Source organism: Neovison vison, chromosome 11 (genome assembly GCF_020171115.1).
Source record: "Neovison vison isolate M4711 chromosome 11, ASM_NN_V1, whole genome shotgun sequence".
In the NCBI taxonomy this organism is placed as follows: domain Eukaryota; kingdom Metazoa; phylum Chordata; class Mammalia; order Carnivora; family Mustelidae; genus Neogale; species Neogale vison.
Genome location: NC_058101.1, coordinates 193,486,021 through 193,508,234, shown reverse-complemented (window position 1 = coordinate 193,508,234; position 22,214 = coordinate 193,486,021). Strand labels below are relative to the sequence as shown.

The window sequence follows — 22,214 nt, the reverse complement described above, 5'->3', positions numbered from 1 at the left end:
ACCTGAGTGCAGTGCTACCCGTGAGCGGGGGACTAGCCCAAGCCCAGGCTGCAGGAGAAGGTGGGAGGCCTGGGGGTCTACAGGGAGCACAACCACTGTGACAGAGTGTCGGCGGGAAATGGAAGGAAACCAGAGGTAAACCTCATCTATTTCAAAATGTGAGCTAGAAATTCATATGTGGAAAAAAGAAGCATTGTGTAACCTCTTTACCATCAAGATAGACACACACACACACACACACACACACACAGAGGGAGAGAGAGAAGCGGCTTGAGCTAATTCTTTTGTTACCACCCTGAAATTACATAAAACTTTCTGGACTCATCTGAAAACTTAACTGTCACTTGTAATTTATTTCTTATTGGAAAATACTTTAAGAGTACTCCCCCCAAATAACTACCACATATGAACTTTTGATAAAATATAATCATCCCTTGGTATTGAAGTGATTTTTTTGGTGCTGGTGGCAATTTGGACTCCTTCTCAAACCAAGTACAATGCCTAGACCCTAGCAGGTGCTCAGTAAGTAACTGTTCAACAGAGGAAGGAAACTGATCCCTGACTCTACTTGATGTCTGTGTAGAACATAAACAGAAAGAAGGGAGTTTATTTTAACAAGGAGCAGATGATGAAGGATGTTTCTACAGTTGGAACTCCCTTCAACCAATATTGGCTGAAGAAGAAAGAAAAGTGCTTAAGGAACTTTAAGGCTGTTAGGAGCACAGAGGAGGTATCAGAACATTGTCTGCCCAAGGCCGGTTTGGGGCCTGCTGTTCTCTACTTCTTCATAATCATCAGGTGTCTATACAGCAAATCTCATAGCATATGGTAGGTACCCTGAGGTGTTCAGAAAGAGCTAGAACACTCAGCTTCGGGGGGAAAGAAACACCACAATCACATTGATCTTGTAACATCAGAATATGATCACGTCGTTCTCCTGCTTAAAGACGTCCCACTAGTGGCCCTCTGCTCTGCCCTGTAGCTGCCCACTGCTTTCCTCCCCTCAGCTCCCACCCTGGTCCCCTGCAATGGCCCTGCCACATCCTAGTTGAATACCACCCAGGGTCGCCACCATCTCCCACCCAGACTTTGCTACTGTGGCTTCTGCCAGAGCCAGCTCCTGATGGGCCCATGTGGAGACGGGGCCCCAGATCCCACCCGGGTGGCTTGGAAGCCCTTAAGAGAGACGCCAACAGTAAAAAGAGGCATCTGGGAGTGGGTGCCCATTAGGATGATCATGGAAAGCTTTATGTGCTCCTTATGTCCGGAAGGCAGAGGCCCAGATTACTGCAAAAAATTTGGGCAAAGAATACGTGCCCATTGAAGGACTTGTTGAATTTCATTAAGACATATAAAAAACTATCCCTGGGTGAGGACAATCTATCCCCATGTGTTGAACGTAGCCATTATGTCACCCCGCAGAACTTTCTGGAACTGGGGCCTGGAGAATTGGAGCTAATTTTCTTCAAAGATTTTTAAAGTTCAGCCAAGTTGTCTTCCTGCCCAAACAGTCCTGCAGAAACCACACACCCATCTTCAGGGATGCTGGCATGCAGCTACATGGTTCTCGTTACTATGACCCCCAAGACATGCAGCTTTGATGTCACAGGTGCTATGGAGGACATGTCCTAAATGCCACAGCAAAGTGTTCTTCTGCAGGACTGCCCATAGCCCTGAGGGAGTGGACCCTCGCCCTGAGCAGCGGAAGGAAATAGCAACAGTGTGGTGGAGAAAACAATCTCTTCACCTTCTTTGACATGTTCAACCAAGGCTTTGCCAGTGGTGATGGTAACAAAGATGGTGGGCTGTAGGCCACTTCATCGACCAGGGCATTCATGTTGGTCTCTGCCAGTCCTGTGCCAAGAACATGGGTGGGCATGTGGGAGACTTCACTGTGGTCTGCAGAGACACTGATGCCAAAAGTGTGGAGTCATAGTTAAAGATCTTGATCCATCCAGTATATTCCAGCTGTCTAATCAATGGGGCATGGGTTGCCTCAACCATCCTGACCAGTCCTGACCTGCAAATCGATGGTGGCAGGAAGTCCAAGGCATGGCTGGCTGCATCATGGGCATGGGGCCTCAGCTGGTCTCCAGCCTCAAGAAGGGCGGCTCCTTCCACAGCTGGGAACCCCGTGACTGACCAGATGGCATGTTTTGTTTCCTGGCACTAAAGCTTGAGCCAGTGGAGGATGACAAAGGAGTTCGCCATCTGCATGACAAAGGACAGCCGCATCTCTGTGGCTGGGGTCAACTCCGGCCACTTGGGCCACCTTGTCTGTGCCATTCACCAGAGTCTCCAGTAATTTCCCTGCTGAGAGGGAACAGACACAGCCTTCCCGCCTACAGACCCCACTGCTGTGAGAGTCACACAGAGAAAGGATCGCAGACGGTGGCGAGCAGATCATTGGTTTCAACCATAGTCCCTAACACTCAACCACTGACTGTGTTTCTCAGAAAAGAATGTGTAGTGAAATAGGACAGGGGCATCTGTGGTGGGTATCTGAAACTTTGTGGCTCAAAACCCAAACTCCGGCTCATCCTTTAACTCTAACTGTTCCAAAAGAGTTTACATGTACAAGGAGACATAGCACCCCCCTCCAAAAGCAGTTGATCATGTCACTGTGATATTCCAGAAGCTTTGACTGCAGCCCCTTGTGGTGTGGTGCTAGGGGTATCTCTGTAGACCCATCTTGAGATTAGCGCCCATCGGATGCATTGTGGGAAGAGCTCATTCGGTCAGGAGAACATGTTTGTCCTCCCTCGATCCCACAAGCTTTTCAACAGCCCTTGTTACAGAGATCCTGCTGCCTGAAAACCAGCAGGGCTGCTGCACTGTGGCAAGGAAAAGATGCTGTTTCCTGTCTTATTTAAGAAAATAAATGGGGGCGGGGCTCTTCTTTTTAATATCTTCAGGCATTTTAACGTCCCTCTCTTCTCCCTTATCATTGCTATTCTTTTCCTGAGATGCCGAGATCTACACCTAGCCTAGATTTTCATCCTAGTCTACCGCTAGCTTGGCCAGCAACCCCATCCTATAGGATTTACTTATTTGAACAGTAAAGAACCTGATCTTCCGTTCCTCCGATCCCCTGGCATTTCTCATCAGAGAACAGTGGAGGGTGGGCAACTGCACTTTTGGTTCTGCATCCTCTATGAGGAGTGCTAGTCTCCTCTGGGGATGCCGTCTCTGTGCAGTTGGACCTCTTCCCTCATTTGGTGTGGCTGTGCAGGCTCTCACCTCCCATCATGAGCAGGCAGTGTGGGGCACGACCGGGAAAGAGGAGTATCTGGGCTTCGGTTTTAACCTTTCTGTGCTGCCAGTTGGGCTCGGGCGTCACCCTTGGGAAAGATTGTCTACTCCGATCATGCAGACTTACTGCAGCCTGGTTTCTCTGTTGAAATGAAGTTACCATAAGGGCATCTGGGTGGCTCAGTCAGTTAAGCCTCTGCTCAGGTCGTGGTCCCAGAGTCCTGGGATCGAGCCTGGTGTCAGGCTCCCTGCTCAGCTGGGAGCCTGTTTCTCCCTCTCCCTCTGCCTCCCCGCTCATGCTCTGTCTCTGTCTTGAGTTCTCGCTCTCAAATAAATAAATTCTTTTTTTTTTTTTTAATAAGATTTTATTTATTTATTTGACAGAGAGAAATCACAAGTAGATGGAGAGGCAGGCAGAGAGAGAGAGAGGGAAGCAGGCTCCCCGCTGAGCAGAGAGCCCGATGTGGGACTCGATCCCAGGACCCTGAGATCATGACCTGAGCTGAAGGCAGTGGCTTAACCCACTGAGCCATCCAGGCGCCCCAAATAAATTCTTTTTAAAAATAAAGTTACTGTAGATCTGAAAAAAAAAAAATCCCATTTCCTGTAGGATAAAGAGAACAATCTTCTCCATCCTATAAAAGTCAGAGGTGTTTAGGGTTCTGGACCTAGTTCCTGAAACTGAAACCGAAAAAGTTTAGTTTTTCCTGAAACTTTAATTTTCTCTTTTTACCTAGCCTTCCAGTGAGATCCCATGGCAGGTGCTGGCATCCTTATGTTCATGATTCTGCCAAGACATCTCCATAGAATCCTCCATCCTCAGAACAACTGCCTTCCAGACATCCTCATGTTGACCTCGTACAGGTACCTACGCTTCAATTTTGATGCAAGCCCCTTTGTAAAAGCCTTGTTTGGCTACTGCCGTAATTTCACACCTTACTCCTTTCCTCTCCTTTCTCCGCAACCAGCAACTCTGAATGCAGGCCTCTTTCCTTGACCCACTGGGCCTTTGCGCAGCTGGGATCAAACATACGAAAAAGAGTTTGGGGAAGACGGAATGGAATGCAGGCTTTTCATAGGGGGGAGTAACACGAGGAAACTACTTTCAGGAAGCTTTATTTCACTTATTCAGCTACAGTATTAGATTTTCACCAGTGACTCAGATGAAGAAGCCGAGGGAAATATACATGAAGGCTGGGGAAGAAGATATATTCACAAGGTTTTGATTCAAGGGAAATTTAGTGCTTTGGAAAGATAGCAGAAACAGAATTCAGTTAAATCAGAGGAAATGCAGAGTACTGCAGAAAGAGGATAAAGTCAAGACGGAAAAAGGAACATTTGCTATGAGCAAGCATGGTTATCAAACACCGGGAAAAAGAGAAGAGACTCCTAGTAGAAATTGCCTTTAAATGAGCACTCAGGTGCCACGCTCTCAAAGTGAATTTGCTCCTAATGGTAGAGGCTCCAAAAATCATGGAAGGAGGAGAAACTAACTGGGGCCCTGGAAAGATCCCTGGACCAGGCATCCAAAGCCAGAGAGAGACTCAAGTCACGGCTCTTCCATATGATAAAACCTCAGTAGCATCAGAGATCATTGACTTGGCTGAAAGCCGAGAAGTCATCCAATCCAGATTCTCACAGAAAGGCAGGGAAGTGGAGCCCTCGTGAGAAGGATGTCCAAACCCAGTAGGAAGTGGTCAAGACAGCGCTCCTGACCCTCCTGTCCCCCCACAGCTGGCTGCCAGTCCCTGGCTTCTGGCTCAAAACCTAGGAGATGCTATTTCTCCACCAGCCTTTAAATATTGCCATTTCGGTGGAAATATAGTTAAAAGGAGCAACCACGGGCCGCCCTCGTTTCTGAAGCAGCACTGATCAAATTGAAAATAGCAACCATCATCAAAATAAACACTTTGGCTTCCTCCACTTCCACAGCGCTGTTGGAGAGCCTAGAAAAGACCTGAACCAGAGCCAGAAAGCAGAGGCCCAGGTGGTGGTGTACCAGGCTCTGAGGTATAGTTAAGACACTTATTTTTCTCCCAGGAATATTTATTAAACCCGTGCTACGGTGCTCAGACAGGTGCTGCAGTAATTCAGAAAAGACAGACCTCAGGGGAGCCTCCCCTCGAGCAAGAGGACACTGACTTCCGTGCAGCAGAAACAGGTTCCGGGCCCTGAGGCCCCCAAGGAAGAAAAGGCGACATCTCTCACGGGAGCCGCGTGCACAGCCACCGTGTTAGACCAGAACAGTGTGGAAAGGCTTTGAGAACCGAGACAGGCGGAGCTGTGCTCAAAATGAGGAGAGAGAATGAGCTCCCTTGGTAGTAGCCTCAACAGGGGTAAACAGAACTAGGCAAAGTGTCTTTCCATTGAAACTTAATCCAAAAATTATTTGCTATAAGTGCTGGAGAATCTTTTTTCTCAAAAAAAAAAAAAAAAAAGGATTATCATTCGACTGGGATGGCTTAACTATGTTCACTAAGGGTTTCAAGACTCATTCAACTCATAAAATGCTATTTTTACAAAAACACAATTACTTGAAAAATTGTGTGATTACTTAAGTGCTCTAAAAGCAGACAATTAGCGCTTGTGAAACAGTGAATCATCCTCCACAGAGTCTCCAGAAGACTGACTGTTCTTTCTAGTCACATTCGGAAACTCTGATACTTGAACTTGGAACGTGCAAGTCTTCACAAATAGGAGCGCGTCTATTTTTAGAGCAAAAATCAGGACAAACCAGCAGAGGGCGGTATCAGCTACGCACCCTGTTGTTAGTCTGAATAGAGCAAAACTCCATGGTTTTGCCCAGGCGTTAGCCATTAGTCTAGGGTGTGTTTATTGTAGTTACATTGAGCATGTAGGTCCTTTTAGGAGCACTTTTTATTCCATTCCCTCCAATAAATGCAAACACAATAAGGTTGTTAAAAGGTTGGTTTGAAGAAGCACACACACTTAAAATGGAAAGAGCCACAGAAACAACCGAAAACATGTCGGAAAATCACGTGCACAGGAGACATTACTCATCGACCCAGAGGAACAATTCAGTATCACAAAGAATGTGTCGAAAGAGCTACTCTAACCAGTCGGTCACGTTTAGCAAAAGACTGGGAAGAAAAACTACCAAACTTGGGGGCAGGGGCAGAAAGACATGGGGGGTGGGGGTAGGGGGAGGAGGGTTGGTGCTTGGCAGGTTTGAGAAAAAGTCTAGTAGGTCACCCAGCATTGAACATGGGGAAAGGAGCAAATCACTAGGCTTGGTGACAAGCCCTGATGACAAGCCATGGACGCCCAGGCCTCTTGGGATCGGCACACTGTGGTGCTGTGTCCAAGGTGGATAGAAGACTCAGAGCCACACAGGGGTGAAGGCTTAGTGAGGGGAACAAGGACGGAATTCAGCTCCTCTTTTGCCACTTGAGCTGGGGGACCAATCTGTGTAAACAAACTGATTGAGAAATAACTCCAGCACAAGTGCCAGTCATCCTGCAGAGGCTGTGTCTGCGGACAGATTTTCCTTACGGGTGAAACTGATCTGATTTGGAAATAGGTGTCGAGTAGAAGTTAGACCACTGAAGGGGAGCAGAACATGCCACCCCGAAATGGGCCACTTTGGTGTAAGGCTCATTTGGAGCTAAAGGCACTGAAAAACAGCAGGACCAAGAAAAGCGCCCTAACCAACCCTTTTGTTCCTGAAAGCAACATAAAAACTCTCTGTGAGATACATCCTCTTATCAGGAAGAAAGAAACATTCTTATCGCCAGGGAGGAGGGAGTAGAAGCCAAGAGGATTCCGTATACAGGGATTGTATTAAATGACTCCCAGCTTCCTCTAGCTTCCCCAGGTGGCTTGGTTGCTTTTTCATAATTGCTTGTCTTTGTTCAACTCGATGTAAAAGCATTTATATCACGCCACTTCATTGAGTCATCATTTTTTTTTATTTTGAGATTTATTTATTTGGCAGAGAGAGACACAGCCAGAGAGGGAACACAAGCAGGGGGAGTGGGAGAAGGAGAAGCAGGCTTCCCGCCTTTTGTGTGTGTGTGGAGACTTCCACGTACATGTAAAAAGAAATGTGTATGCTTTTTTTCTCTTAATCAGTCTTACTTCTATTTGATTCTTGGACCCAACTGGGGACCCCAAAAAGATAAGAAGTTAAGTTTTGGCTCCCTTACATCAGCGGGGAGGAAAAGATCCTATCTGATTTTAAAGGTCTTAAAAGAATAATGCGTTCACCTCTGCAGTGACCTGTCGGAGGACCACAGTCATGAACCTCTCTTGGCCATTGGAACCTACAGAAGAAGAAGAAAAAAATGCTTTTCAGGCTATGGTTGGTTGTATGCAAATACGGCAATTCTGTATCCACTCCTGCGTTCCTCAAAGGCTAAAACTAAGCACAGCATATGGAACACATGGGCTCCATTTGCCAACGCCAGTGTCGTCCTTCACCAAATAGGTGCCTGATCATCGTTTGCTGCTTGGAATTCGTATTGTCAGCTGAGGTTAAGCAAAATCACTATTCAGAGAGCATTAGCGCAAGACACGGTGAGGTAAGGCCATGGATTTGTGTCTAACACCCGACCTTATATGATGGAAATGAATGAAATTCAGTCTGAATTAATGAAAATAAAAGTAATGAAGTCATATCTTTTCAGGAAGAGATATAAACAGCAGGTTGGGAGATAAAATTCTTGTTCTTGCTGCTTTCAAGCAAGTGGAACAGTGGAATGGGTTTCCTCTCCCCTCTTGGATCTGACCTGGCCTTGCAATTTGTATTATTTGCTTTAACTTCTGTCCCTGTCAGACTGCAACAGAAATGACATTCTGGGAGGTCTGAGCCCAGGATTTAAGAGTTTGGCAGCACGAGCTCTTTCTCTCTCAAGGAGCCGGCTGCCATGTGAAAGTCTGACTACGCGGAGACTGATGAGTTGCAAAGGAACCCACGCTAGCAGCGTGGAGAGATCACAGGGAGGGGAACGGAGCCCCCTGGCTGGTCCCCCAGCCCACCGGCTGACAGAATACAGACCTGCGAGCAGGTCGAGGCACGGCCAGGAAAACCGCCAGTCAACCTGCAGAATCATGAAATCATACTAAACTGCTTTTGTTTTAAGCCGGGAAGTTTTGGGGTCATTCCTTTTGCAAAGTCTAGATCACTATAGTAGAGGAGCTTCTGTAATAACAGGTATGAAAACAGAACAGAAACAGATGCCGCCATGAAATTTTATGGAAAGCAACGCGAGTGGTCGGTCAGCAAAAAAACCCACACATGAGGTAATAAAGTAACAAGAAAAAATTTCCAGGAGAACTTCCGAAAATGGGATGTCTAGGTGACTCGGTTAAGTGTCTGTCTTCCGCTTGGGTCATGATCTCAGGATCCTGGGATAGAGTCCTGCCTCGGGCTCCCTGCTCGGTGGGGAGCCTGCTTCTCCCTCCCCCACTTTCCCTGCTTGTGCTCTCTCTCTCTCTGTGTCAAATAAATAAATAAAATCTTAAAAAAAAAAAAAAAAAAGAAAAGAACTTCCAAAAATGACATGGGCTACATTGTCCCTGAAGGGACAAGACAGGTGAGCATGGATCTAGGCCATCAGAAGGGATTCCTGTCAGGTGTAGGACACAAGCATAGGTCAGTGGTTTTCAACTATTTCAGTGATGGAACTCCAATATGCAAAGTTGATAAAATACTATGTTATTAGTAAATTATTTTAAAGTTCAAAGCATCACTTTCACTTATTAAAAAGGCCATCCATGAGACCAATAAATGCATTTTAATTAAAACAAACTAATGGTAGCTATATTTCTATCCTCACTTTCCACTTCATTTCTATATTTGGTTTTGAATACATCATATCTAGAAAATTCTAATTAACTTAGAAGTATGCTGAGAGGAACTCAAGTTCAGGGATTTTGCCCCAAAGCAAAGGAAAACATCCAGGACGTGGTAGGTGTTCAATTAATACTTCCTGAATGTGCGAAGACAAGGTGTAGGCTTCAGGAATGGAGTCCTGGAGTCCTGGTTAGGTGCCTTTTTCCAGAAATGACCGTTTCTGGGGCTGGCAGTGATGAAGATTTCTCCAGCTAGAAATGGTCTCAATCTGATTTTCTTCACTCATTGCTTAGTTCCAGAGTCATCTAAAGGAGCATGTAGGTGCCTCTTTTTTTTTTTTTAATATTTTATTTATTTATTTGACAGAGAGAAAGATCACAAGTAGGCAGAGAGGCAGGCAGAGAGAGAGGGGGAAGCAGGCTCCCCAATGAGCAGAGAGCCTGATGCGGGGCTCGATCCCAGAACCCTGAGATCATGACCTGAGCCGAAAGCAGAGGCTTAAACCCACTGAGCCACTCAGGCGCCCTATAGGTGCCTCTTTTATCTATTGGAGGTGTAAGGAACTTACCTCAGTCTCCCCTCCACCCACCAATTTTCCCCCCTTGCCCCCCCCCTTCTTTCCCGGGAAGCCTGGCCTCCAGGCAGCGGAGACCAGCACCTTAATCAGGCTGCTGTTCCTTTTCTCGCTTTAATACAACGGATGGGGCTATTTTTGTTATCTTTGGAATTTTATCTCCCAACCTGCTGTTTATGTCTCTTCCTGAAATATATGACTTCATTACTTTTATTTTTATTAATTCAGACTGAGTTTCATTCATTTCCATCGTACAAGGTCGGGTGTTAGACACAAATCCATGGCCTTACCTCACCGTGTCTTGCGCTAATGCTCTCTGAATAGTGATTTTGCTTAACCTCAGCTGACAATACGAATTCCAAGCAGCAAACGATGATCAGGCACCTATTTGGTGAAGGACGACACTGGCGTTGGCAAATGGAGCCCATGTGTTCCATATGCTGTGCTTAGTTTTAGCCTTTGAGGAACGCAGGAGTGGATACAGAATTGCTTGGGGTCACTGCAGCTCCCTTGATATTTTTAGCGGAAGCTATTTTTACTGAGGCTGCTCTATCTGTATCCACAGATGTAGCATCTTGTGATATAAAAAGGCTCCACTAAAACGGTTTTCTCCCTTCCCCCGGCCGCTTGCCAAGGCTCAGGTGGCTGCAGACATGGGTAAAAGCAGGAAGAAAATGCAAGAAACAGCAGCAGCTGCCAGCATAACGACCTCAAGGGGCTTGCTGGGAGGCAGTCCTTCCGGCCAAGTCAAAGGTTCAAAGATCTTGGAGGAGGTTTTCTGGACTCTTTTGCTTTGTCAGTCCTTCTGCTCTCCCCAGCCCTCCACAGCAGTGCATACGTTATCTCTTTTAAATGTCACATGTCACTTCGCATGGCAGCTGTGAGTCTGTGTCTGCGTTGTCTCATGTGTAGTGAGCTCCTCCAGGGAGGAAGCGCTGTGGTGGACATCCCCTGTCCCTAGCCGAGTGGGTATGAAAGAAATGCTTGCCAAGAGCACTCCCGGCAGGGCCCTTTCTCTTGCACTCAATCCATGGTTTTCAAAAGGAACCCTATTTCAGATAGCACCTTAATATCAAAGCATTTTAGGGGCACCTGGGTGGCTCCATGGGTTAAGCCTCTGCCTTCGGCTCAGGTCGTGATCTCAGGGTCCTGGGATCGAGCCCCACATCAGGCTGTTTGCTCAGCGGAGACCCTGCTTCCTCCTCTCTCTCTGCCTGCTGCTCTGCCTACTTGTGATCTTTCTCTGTCAAATAAATAAATAATTTAAAGAAAAAAATATATCAAAGCATTCTAAACTGAAAGGTAACAGCGAAGCTTCTAAGATCTGCATAAATATTTATCTGGGATTCATTAAGGGCTTTTTCTTTTGAAGGTTTGTTCTCCACCATGCTTCTGTTTGGTCTCTAGAAACATGTAGATTTATATGCCTGTTTTGTTTTATTGATACAATTTTTTAAAAAGATTTTATCTATTTATTTGACATGCAGAGATCACAAGTAGGCAGAGAGGCAGGCAGAGAGAGGGGGGAAGCAGGCTTCCTGCTGATCAGAGAGCCGGATGCAGACTCCATCCCAGGACCCTAAGATCATGACCCAAGCCAAGGCAGAGCCCAGGCGCCCCTACTGATATGATTTTTAAAAACTATGTATTCATACAATGCTAGGTCCTCGCTCTTTAGATGATAAGTGCATGATCTTCCACGTGCCACTGGGGTCTCTCTCTGAAGGCTCCTCGATGCCCCACGCAAGGCTGCAGGTGTCACCCTGGTCGATGTCCTCTGATAATGTCCCCTGAGACCGGTTCAGTCACACCCTGCCTTCTTCCTCTTCCTTTCAGAAGATCGCATCCTCCTAGTTTTCCTGACGCTCTGTCGATACTGTGTAACAGTAACTGTGTAACTCCTCTCTCTAATTGTTCTTTTTTACCTTGCCTTTCCATCTGCCAGATAAGAGAGTACCCCTCTCCCCGCTACCTTTCGAGGGTAAAGGAAAAAGAAACAAAAACACAATACAAAAGGAAAAATCCGTAACTCACAGATGAAGAGTGAAAGGCGAGCAGCTGTGGATTTCCTTACCCGGTATCCTCACCAGCAATTACATGACAATAAGTAGTGCCACAGATCTTTAACACCCAGAAATGTCCTTCAGAATTGGATTGGTCTTTCATCTACCTCCCCATCCCCGTGACCGGAAAGAGACCCCTTTTCAGCTCCCCACAGAGTTTACACTTTTAAAAAAAGGACTCCATAGTTTCTTGCATGTTCATTTTTTTTTTTTTAATTCCTGGTAATACATTGGTATTTTTCCTACCATTTCTATTTGTCAATATCTGGTTCTTTGGCTTCAGTAGTAGATCAGGGACCACTGGTCTTAAAGACCAGCCTGGAAATTGTTAAAACATTGTTTCCACGGAGAACTGTGTCCCGAGGTCCAGAAGAGCCTTTGAAAGTGTGCTCTTAGGGCGCCTGGGTGGCTCAGTGGTTTAAGCCTCTGCCTTCGGCTCAGGTCATGATCTCAGGGTCCTGGGATCGAGTTCCGCATCGGGCTCTCTGCTCAGCAGGGAGCCTGCTTCCTCCTCTCTCTCTGCCTGCCTCTCTGCCTACTTGTGATCTCTCTCTGTCTATCAAATAAATAAATAAAAATCTTTAAAAAAAAATCCTTGAAAATGTGCTCTTAGAACACAGTGTTTGCAGTGTGGGGAGCAGTCCATAGTTATTAGTCTTTGTGTTCAGAAAAATGGGCCGTGCTGCTAATTCCTAACTTTCCTCTTGTGTGGACATTTCCTCTGAGTAATTTACTCTGTCTGGCGTAGCCTCTTTGCTTTATGCAATAGTCTTTGGAGTGTGCGGAAATTTGAAACAAGTTTTCTACATTCAGCGATTTTTTCCCTTCAGTTACATACACAGGCACAAAACTCACATCAAAAAAGTCAGGAATTTGGAATATTGAGCCTTATTAGATATCCACTTCATTCTGCCTTATTGTCACAGATTATTTAGAAAAAGGAAACTACAGACAAAAAGCAAATTCCTTTTATACTACTCTAGACATAAAGCAAATTCCTTTCTATACTACTCTGGATTTTTGGTGTTTAATATTTCAAAGGAATGTTTATATTTACATTAGTTTACTTTATGTTTAATTTATTTAATAATATAATTTTTATTATATTAATGTGTATATTTATAGATGTAACCATATATGTAGTTGACTATATATCTTATTTTTATTTATAATTTTCTCTTCTGCGTTATAAATGGGAGAGCTAATAAAATTACAGATAAATAAATTTATGAAACTATATGTCACTCTGCTGAGAGAGGCTGGAGAGGAAGGGACAAGCTAGTTGGTCCCACAAAGCCTGAGGTGGGTGCCTCTGGCCCAAATTCTAATGTGATCCCCCAGAAGGCAAATGCTAGAAGCGTTGCCCTAGAGGGTAAGCTGAGCTGCAAGGTGGGACAGTAGATTCAAGCCACATTGCCCATGAAGAAGACCAGGAGAAAATCAGGAGCTAAGGTTTCAAGTTGGAAAGGAGGGCTTTGGGGAGGCAGGAAGGCAGTTCCTGCAGACGGGGCACCAAAGCCTATATCCTGGAGCCACTGAAAGGGCCAGAGACCTTGAATTTCTCCCAAGAACTCAAACTTGGTTTAACATTTTTAAATTGACCAATGTAGGTAAATATAGCAACAATCTAAGTAAGAAAACAGACATATGATCATCTCAATAGATGCAAGAAAGGATTGACAAATCCACCATCCATTCCTATAAAAGCGTCCAACAAACTCAGAAACGAAGGACACTTCGTAGGGGACCCTGGGTGGCTCAGTCGATTAATCGCCTGCCTTTGGCTCAGGTCATGATCCCAGGGTCCTGGGTTCAAGCCCCACATCAGGCACTCTGCTCAGTAGGAGCCTGCTTCTCCCTCTCTCTGGTGCTCCCTTCTTATACTCTCTCTCTCTATCAAATAAATAAATAAATCTTTAAAAAGAAGAAGAAGAAGGGCACTTCATCAAACAGACACAGTGTATCTATGAGAAACCTGCATCTGACCTCACACTTAATGGTAAGGGGCAAAGCAGGAATGTTTGAACTACCTGTATTCAACACCATACAGGAGGTTCTAGGCAGTGCAATAAGGAAAAAGAGAAATGAAACACATTCATATTTGAAAGGAAGAAGTGAAACTGCCAGTTCACTAATGACACAATGATGTTGAAAATCTTAGGAAATCTACCAAAAGCATGTTTAGAACTAATATGTGCACTTAGTAAGTTTGTAGGATACAAGGTCAATATCCAGAAGTCAGTTACATCTCTATATACTAGCAATAAACAGTTGGAGATTGAAACTTTTTTTTTAAAGATTTATTTATTTATTTATTTGACAGACAGAGATTACAAGCAGGCAGAGAGGCAGGCAGAGAGGGGGAAGCAGGCCCCCTGCCAAGCAGAGAGCCCAATGCGGGGCTCGATCCCAGGACCCTGGGATCATGACCTGAGCTGAAGGCAGAGGCTTTAACCACTGAGCCACCCAGGCGCCCCTGAAATATTTTAAAAATACCTTTCACAATAGTAGCAAAAATACAAAATACTTTTGGTCATCTTTGAGAAGATGTGTAAGATCAGTTCATTGAAAATGTCAAAATATTGCTGAGAGAAAGTAAACATCCAAATTAATGGAGATATATATATATAATATTCATGGGTCAGAAGACTCAATACTCTTGTTTATTAGGATAGTAACAGATATATAGTAATAGTCCAGAATTGCTCCTGTTTCAAAATAGCAATGAAATTTTAACAGCTCAGGATAATCAAATAAGCTGCCTTTCCCAGCTTCTCTCTCCCTCCCTGCCAGCCTCTGTCCTTCTCCCCTCCGCCTCTCTTCCCATCCACTTCTCTCTTCCTTCCCCATGGACACGTCCTAGTAGGTAGAAGTCATGCCTGAGAGCTCCAGACTACCAGGATGAATGTCCCAAGAGAAACTGGTGGAAGTTTCATGTCTGCTTCTACCCACGTGGAAGATCAAATAGCATCACTTTTGCTACTTTGTAAAGCCCTGGCCAGGTTCAAGAGGAGGGAACCTATTATGCCAGCTCTTTTTTTTTTTTTTTTCCCTTTAAGATTTTATTTATTTATTTGACAGAGCACAAGCAGGGGGAGCAGGAGGTGGGGGGAGAAGCAGGCTCCCTGCTGAGCAGGGAGCCCAATGTGGGGCTCTATCCCAGGACCCTGGGACCATGACCAGAGCTTAAGGCAGATGCTTAATGACTGAGCCACCCAGATGCCGCTTTGCACCTGTTCTTGATGGCAGTGTCAAGGGATTTGTGATTACGTTTTAAAACCATCACGAAAACCCTTCCTTTCAAGGCTGTGTGTGCACAATCCTGCTGCCTGGATTGTGGCTTTTACCATCCTGGTCCCTGAGGCAAGGAAGGACCTGCCGAGCCACAAGATGGCGGTCCTCTGGCTCACTGCCCACCCTCACACCAGCCCTTTACTACCTTCTTGGACTCCTACTTCTATCTAGTTCAAGAAAATGCTATTTTGAGTTTTCCATCACTCACAGCCCACCCTAACCTGTGCTGATTAGCAAGATCGGCGGACTAGGGAGCGAAAACTTAAAAAAAACTTAAACAAAACAAAACAAGAGGAATCATATGAGAATACAGGAAAAACGACATTCCCCTAGCCTACCACTCTTGAAAATGGGAGTTGTTTTTATGGCTCTGTAGGGGGAAATCTCACATTCTACTTCCTACAGGTAGTCAAGGGGCCAGCCTTGAAGAACCAGGTACATTTGCTGGGTTTGAGTTGTACTAGGTGTGGTGGGGACGGTGTGTGTACCTCGAGGGAGGTGAAGCTGGGGGCCCGGTATGCCTGCTCCTCTGGCTTATCCCATCAGATTCTTTGATGAAAACTCTCATAAATTCTCAAATCAGAATACTCCCGTCGAAGCCAAAAATCATCTCTTAACCCAAAGCAAGTGTTTAACATCCATAGATGAGATTTGGGGCAGATTCCAAGGGCTACTTAATGGTAAGGAATTATTTCAGCGAAGGAATTAGATGATGCCCATCTATATACAATACATCTATGAGTAACCACAGGGTCACCCACTCCCACCAAGACTACATTTTCCTACATAAAATATTCCTGCAGTCAGTTTTTTGGAGAACAACTTTCAAAGCACCTGTGAAATGATTTCGTGAATTGTCTATCTTTTGACCATTCATCAACTGGGGGTTTCCTGTGCTTTTATCCTTTTGTGTGAGCTTTTTTCTTAAAGCAAGGATCCTAGCAAAATTAATTCTGATGCATTTTAATGCCATTCTTCATTGTTAGTCATTCTCAGAAAATTATAAATATTTCATGTTGGGTATCACCAAATGTTACACATCATGGTTCTCCATGAATAATCTTTTGCTGATAATTGCTAGTGAGGCTTATGGTCTCTTGACTTGCTAGAGTTCATGGAGATGTATTGACTTAGAGCTAATTAAATTGTTGCCTGCTGCTTTTGAAGCTCTGCTACAGAAACATGCCTATCATTAGTGCAGCCTTTGTGCGGGAAGCCCGAGTTGGATTGAAGACAGCCATTTTCCCTAAGTGCTTGCTGAGGGTGGGGAGGGGAAAAGAGATGACTTAACAGAGATTAAGGTTCTATGTCCAAAACTTAACCGTGGGCACCGTTTTGGTGTTTCTTGTTTGTGTGTGTATAATTTTGGTTTTCTGAGACTTTGGAACTATGCATTTAAACTTGCTACATTTTCCTTCCAGAATTTCTCTGTGAATAAGAATTCTACTTGGTGGTCATCCTGATTTCTTTTAATGTATGACTTTTAGGAAAAGTTTAAAAACTAGTATATTTTGCTGCAGGGTTGTGAATACAGGAATCATTTGGGATCATTTTAACCCAAGACAAAATATATAGGTTTTTCAATTTAGGTTATGACTGAAGAAGATTTAGGAGTAGAAATAACCATCCTTGGAGGTCACATTAAACCTATGATGTCCCTGGGCATCTGGGCAGCATAGTTGATTAAACGTCCAACTCTTGGTTTCTTGGTGTCGAGTCAGGTCATGATCGCAAGGTTGTGAGATTGAGCCCCATGGCAGGCTCCACACACTGCATGAAGGCTGCTTCAGACTCTCCCTCTCCCTCTGCTCCTCCTCCCCACCCCCTGTTTGCACGTGCTTTCTCTCTAAAATAAATAAATACATTTTTTTTTTAAACTAGCCTATGATGTCCCTTCACATCAAGTTTTTCAGATTAGAACTGATGGAGAAGGCAAGCTGTGGCCTGGAGTACAACTGCCTTGGGCCACCACCCAGCTGTGTGGCCTGTTTGTCAGTGATGTGTCATTTAAAGCCCTCTGCCTCAGTTTCCTCCTCCAGGAAATGGTGATAGTAATTGTACTATCCCATTGTGTCGTCGTGAAGAATAGGGGACCCCCTATTCACAGCCTTTAAGATGATCAGTAAATGTTGGCTGGTTTTGTTTATTTTGACTTTCATCATCATAACTATAGTACTAAAACTCTCATATATGCTGAGCTCTGGGCTTAACAGAGTTTTCCTGTCTGCCGTTTCATTTGACCTCAATCAGATGTAATTAAGTTTCATATTATTTTTACGATTCTGGCTTAGAAATGAGGAAACTTGAGATTCAAAAGGTTAAGAGGTGGTTTTTTTTGAGAGTCCAACGAAGTTTGAGTGTTAAAACTCACCCCGAACTCAGCTGACTCCAATCTTCCCTAATCGTTTACATTACTGTGCTTTCCCATAGTATCACTGAATTTAGAACTGGAGGAAATGCCAGAAAGCATTTATACCAAGTCTTTAATTATAGAGATGGGGAAAATGAGGCCCCCCAAGAGTAAAGATTTGCCCAAGATCACATGGTTTGGAGAAGACCCAGATTTCTTCCTTATCATCTAAAAGCGTTTGGCCACAACTGGTATCAGATAATAGGAATTCCAGGAAAGCCCCAAGGACATGGTGATAATGATTCCACATGAAGAATAAGATTTCCTTTCAGTATCTTGAGAATTTTAATAGCATGACTTTTCTGCAAGCCAACGGTCACAGGATTGCTATAAAAGGCAAATAACATCGTTCCCATCAGTGAGGTATCATCCAACCCAGAGGATCCCTTTCACTTCCGCTTTGTAGTGCTTCAGCTTTGTCTTCTAGTAATTTCTCCCCTTTCCATGGGAATCAAGGGATCCCAGGGGAGCTGCCTTGCTTCACGATGATTATGCTCATTGTTTAGCGCTTTCATGGGCTATGACATGGGGCTCCAACACCGTGAAGTCAGTCCTCACACGCAGCTTCTGGAAGCAAAGAGGCATGAGGGCGTATTGTAGCACCGTCGTCTTGTAACCTCAGGGGGATACATGCACGCACTTTAGTGGTGGCAGCTTTCTGACACACTTCACGACAGAGGGGGGTCTCACATTTTGTGTAAAGTCATCTCTCCAAGTCTGGCCCTATGTTCTGGGAGACAGAGGTAGGAAGTGATTTAAAGATAGGAAATATGTCTATTATCGTGCCTGAAGGGGTGATTGAATTGCTCACTGGAATGGAAAAATTTCTGGAAAGAGCTTTCCCTCCCAAGGCCTCTGACGCAGGGCTGTGACTGCAGAAGACGGCTCCTGCCTTCAAACACAACCCAACTTTCCCACCTCAGAGCCTTTACATACACGCGCTATTTCCACCTGTAACCCTCCTCCCGCGCCCGGCTTCCTTCCTTGCTTCTCATGCTCATCAAAATGTTTTCCTTGACCACCGTATCTAAAATAGGTCACCCAGCCCTGTTCTTCTTCATATCCTATTTGCTCCTTTGATAGCGTGGGTGACAATTTTATATGGCTTGATTATTGCTGCAATAAATCTTCTCTCCCTCCTGCTAGACTTTAAAATCCGCAAATCTCGGTGACGTTCAACTTGTCATTTCAGTGCCTAGAAGATGCTGTTAGTAAACGCGTGCCGAATGAATACGTTTGGTTTGGCCAGTTGGGTGGATAAGTGAGATCATCACTAAGGGTTAAATGGACGTAGGACATTTAGGGAAAATGAATTGAAGACACTATTCGGGTGTGATAATAATGTAACAACTGATGGTTTTAGAACCAGAAAATCTGCTTATTCAGGTTTGTCCAAATAGGTGTAATTCCAGTGTCAGAAGTAGCCTAACCTTTGAAATCAAAGGAGAAGTGGCATAAAGCTATTCCATGGGTGTGATTTCTCGGAATCCTGACAATTCTCTTGGGGTTTGGGGGGAGGAGCCTGGTTTGGGGTCGCTCTGGATCGCCTTCCATTTTTGCTGAATTGTTTAACTCATGTGTGTGGGATCCGGACTGCACACACCCTCCTTGCCTTGACCCCCAGGGGCCACACACACACGCGGCTCTGCTCTCCTCCAACGTCATAGCCCTGCTGGATCCTTTCGTAAGCAGTTCAACTCTTTCCTGCCCATAACAGCTTAAGCATTTTACCCACAAATTCTAAGCTACTTTGCAAGGTATTTTTCTCAGGCAAAAACAGTTCCATCCCTAAGAGAAATGTGTTGCTTTGCCTTGCTGCATTAGTTAAAGGTCATTTGGTGATGAGTAACAGAATCCAAATGAAACTAAGATAAGCAGATTAAGGAATGTGTTGTAAGAAGAGTTTGGTTTCTACTGGAACTCCAGGAAGAATTCCAGAACCAGGACTTGGGAAGGTGTCTCCTAGTAAAAACAAGTAGTTTCTGAAGATCGTAGGCCATTCCCACAGAGGGGGAAATCCACATGAGTTGTCCAGACAACCCCAGAAATGTCCGTGCTGTGACCTGCTGCGGGCCCAAGATCTGGACCCATGTCACGTGGGGCACTGATTAGCGAACACTTCACGGGACCCGAAGCAATTTTACATATAACCATCTGCAGAATTTTAAAAACACGATCATTGTTTCATTTGGGAACAAAAATGAAAAAAAAAAAAATCCTTTACCACTCAAGTGAAATACGGATGAGAGAAGAAATAATGCAGATTGAAACTAATGATGCCAGAAACTATATTGACCTTTGAAGTGACCATCTTGAAAGCTGAATGTTTATTCTGTGCTGCCATTCTTAGCATTCTTTGTGCATCCATTGCTTGCCCCTGTGAGATATGCAGTACTTGTTTCACTCCTACAAAACATGAGCTACGGTGGAGCTACTGGCTTTGGTCCTCCGTCTTGTTCTCCCCTCGGGCCCATAGGTGACGCCACTTTGGATAACTAGTGGAGATCTTCTGGTGCCCAGGCGGCTCTTTTTCTTTTTTCCTTTTCCTTTCCTTTCTTCCTTCCTGTCTTTCTCTAACATTTTTAATAGGCTTTACTTCACTTTATTTTTCTTGTTTGAACAATGTGGTGGTCACCACTGGAGCCTGGGTCCTCTGTAAGACCCACGGATCCCCTTACCCAAGAATTCAACACTGCCACAGGATGCAATCAGCAAGAGGTTCTTTATTGTAGCGCAGGCGCCTGCGGGTGGTCAGCAGCTCCTGCTAGCTGAGCACACCAGGCTGGGGTGGTGCAGGATTTTTATAGACAGATACAAACAAGTTTTGGATGGGGCAGAGCTGATTGGCTGACAACTTGAACATTTAGAAAAGGCATACTTGGTGTTTGCGGATTGGCTTTGGAGGACCCCCGCGCGCGAAGAAAAAGGCGGGGAGGGGGAGTGAGGAGGGGGAGTTGGACCTTATTACTCAGCAGAGAAACATCCTGCCTACGTGACTAGGCCCACGTACCTAGGCGACCACCCTTGCCTACGTGACTATGCACATAAGGTATCCTGTTTAAACAGGAGACCAGTATCACCCCCTAAAAGCCAAGCGGTTACAGAAAGGCAAGAGAGCGGTTAAACAATTAACAACTGGGGGAAGGGTCTAACAGGGGAAGGGCGAAGCCAAGCGATTACAGAAAGGCAAGAGAGCGGTTAGTTAATCAATGGCTGGGGGGGGGGGTGTCTATATGCGGAGTCTTTCACCTCCACATGGAGACCACGATGTGGTCTTTACAACATGGCCAGTGAATTCCTGATAGGGAGACTGGGTGAATACTCTCTTTCCCCAGATATTAGGAGTGAGCGAACTGTAGGTCTCGAAAATGGCATTAAAAGTGGCCTTGGCGAAGTTGCCCACAGTGACAGGACAGCTGAGGTGTAGCAGTCATGGGCCATCACCAGGAACTTCCTGGGTAAAGGCTGAGATGCTGTCAGTGCCCTTGGGGGCAGGGATGAGGTGCGCCAGCACAGGGCCACGGCAGCCGATCACCTTGCATGGGACAGTGTGGCACTTGCCAGTCGTTTTCCCAGTAGCCTCACCGCAGGGGAATGATGGAGAACTCAGCCAGTGTGATGGCCCCATGGAAGGCAGTGGCTACCTCTTAGAGCACTCAACACCCAGACCAACCTGTCCATTGGAATCTCTGTCGGCAACAAGCGCCTTGAACCTGGCTCACCAGCCCACCTGGTCTCCTTTTGCACAGACAGGATCTTCAAAACCTCATCTTTGAGGGAGGCCCCACAGGAAAAGTTCAATAATTCAGATTCCTTGGTGGACAGAGAGAAAGAGGTACATCTGCTCCAGGGACTTGATCATGTCCTTGACCGGGTGGCCCAGCTTGGTGAAGGGGACCCCCTTCTTGCCCTCAGTCTTGCCTCCAGGAGCTCCATGGCCTCAGCCAGACCCCACTGGGGTGGGGACCCCAGATGGGGATGCTACTGCCCCTGCCTCCACCAGAAGCCCGGCACGGTGGCCTCCCATTTCAGGGCCCCGAGACAGCACCTGCATGCACCATGTGGTGTTTCTTCAGAGAGGGCTCCAGGTGTGCCCCTTTTAGGTAACTACCATGTGACCCCACCACGTTGCCCCTCCCTGCATAAAAGCTGGGGGCGGAGGTCGGGGCTGGGTGGAGATTAGCTTGGAGAGTGGCCATCTTCTGTCTAGATTCACGGGCTGGGGGCTCTGCCTGTCGGTAAGTTATCCTGAATAACCGTGTGATCAGTACTGAGTGACCTGCTTCCTTCTCTGGTCTCAAAGTGCCTTCTGGATCTGGAGAATACGCTGCCCCCCCCCCCCAATAACCATTGGCTTAGTCAACAGGGTACCCAGAAGGGAGCAGGCAAAGGGGCCAAGCTGGGGGAAGCCCGAGGTCTGCAAGGGGCCAGGCAGGTTGTCCCTGCCAGAGGAGAGCCTCTTGTCCAGACCCGGGCAGTGGGAGGGGGCGGGGTGACTGCAGTTGGTGGAGTTTCTGAGCCGCTCTGAGCTGATAATGGCAGTGCGGTGTTTCGATCCTGGGGGAGATGCTGTTATGTGAAATGGGTCTGAGATGATAAAAAATGGTCTCGGTCGCTGCTCAACCTGACTTGCCGTAGGACTGTATACCGTAGGCCTGGGTGAGAATCTGTCGGCACTTAGCTCATTTGATTGATTGGATAAGTGCCCGCATTAAGATAACCTGGCAAAGGGAAGGGGGTTGTTCCCTCTGCTAGGCTTGCGGTCTCTGGAAGAACTGCAGGGGATTCCTGGTGAACTGGGAATGA

General features: G+C 45.8%; 2 pseudogenes; one reads left to right on the top strand and one right to left on the bottom strand.

Moving 5' to 3' along the window:
* Window positions 1-625: 625 nt before the first annotated feature.
* On the top strand, window positions 626-2,305 carry LOC122890398 (annotated as a pseudogene).
* Window positions 2,306-10,808: 8,503 nt separating this feature from the next.
* On the bottom strand, window positions 10,809-21,607 carry LOC122890397 (annotated as a pseudogene).
* Between the last annotated feature and the right edge of the window lie 607 nt (window positions 21,608-22,214).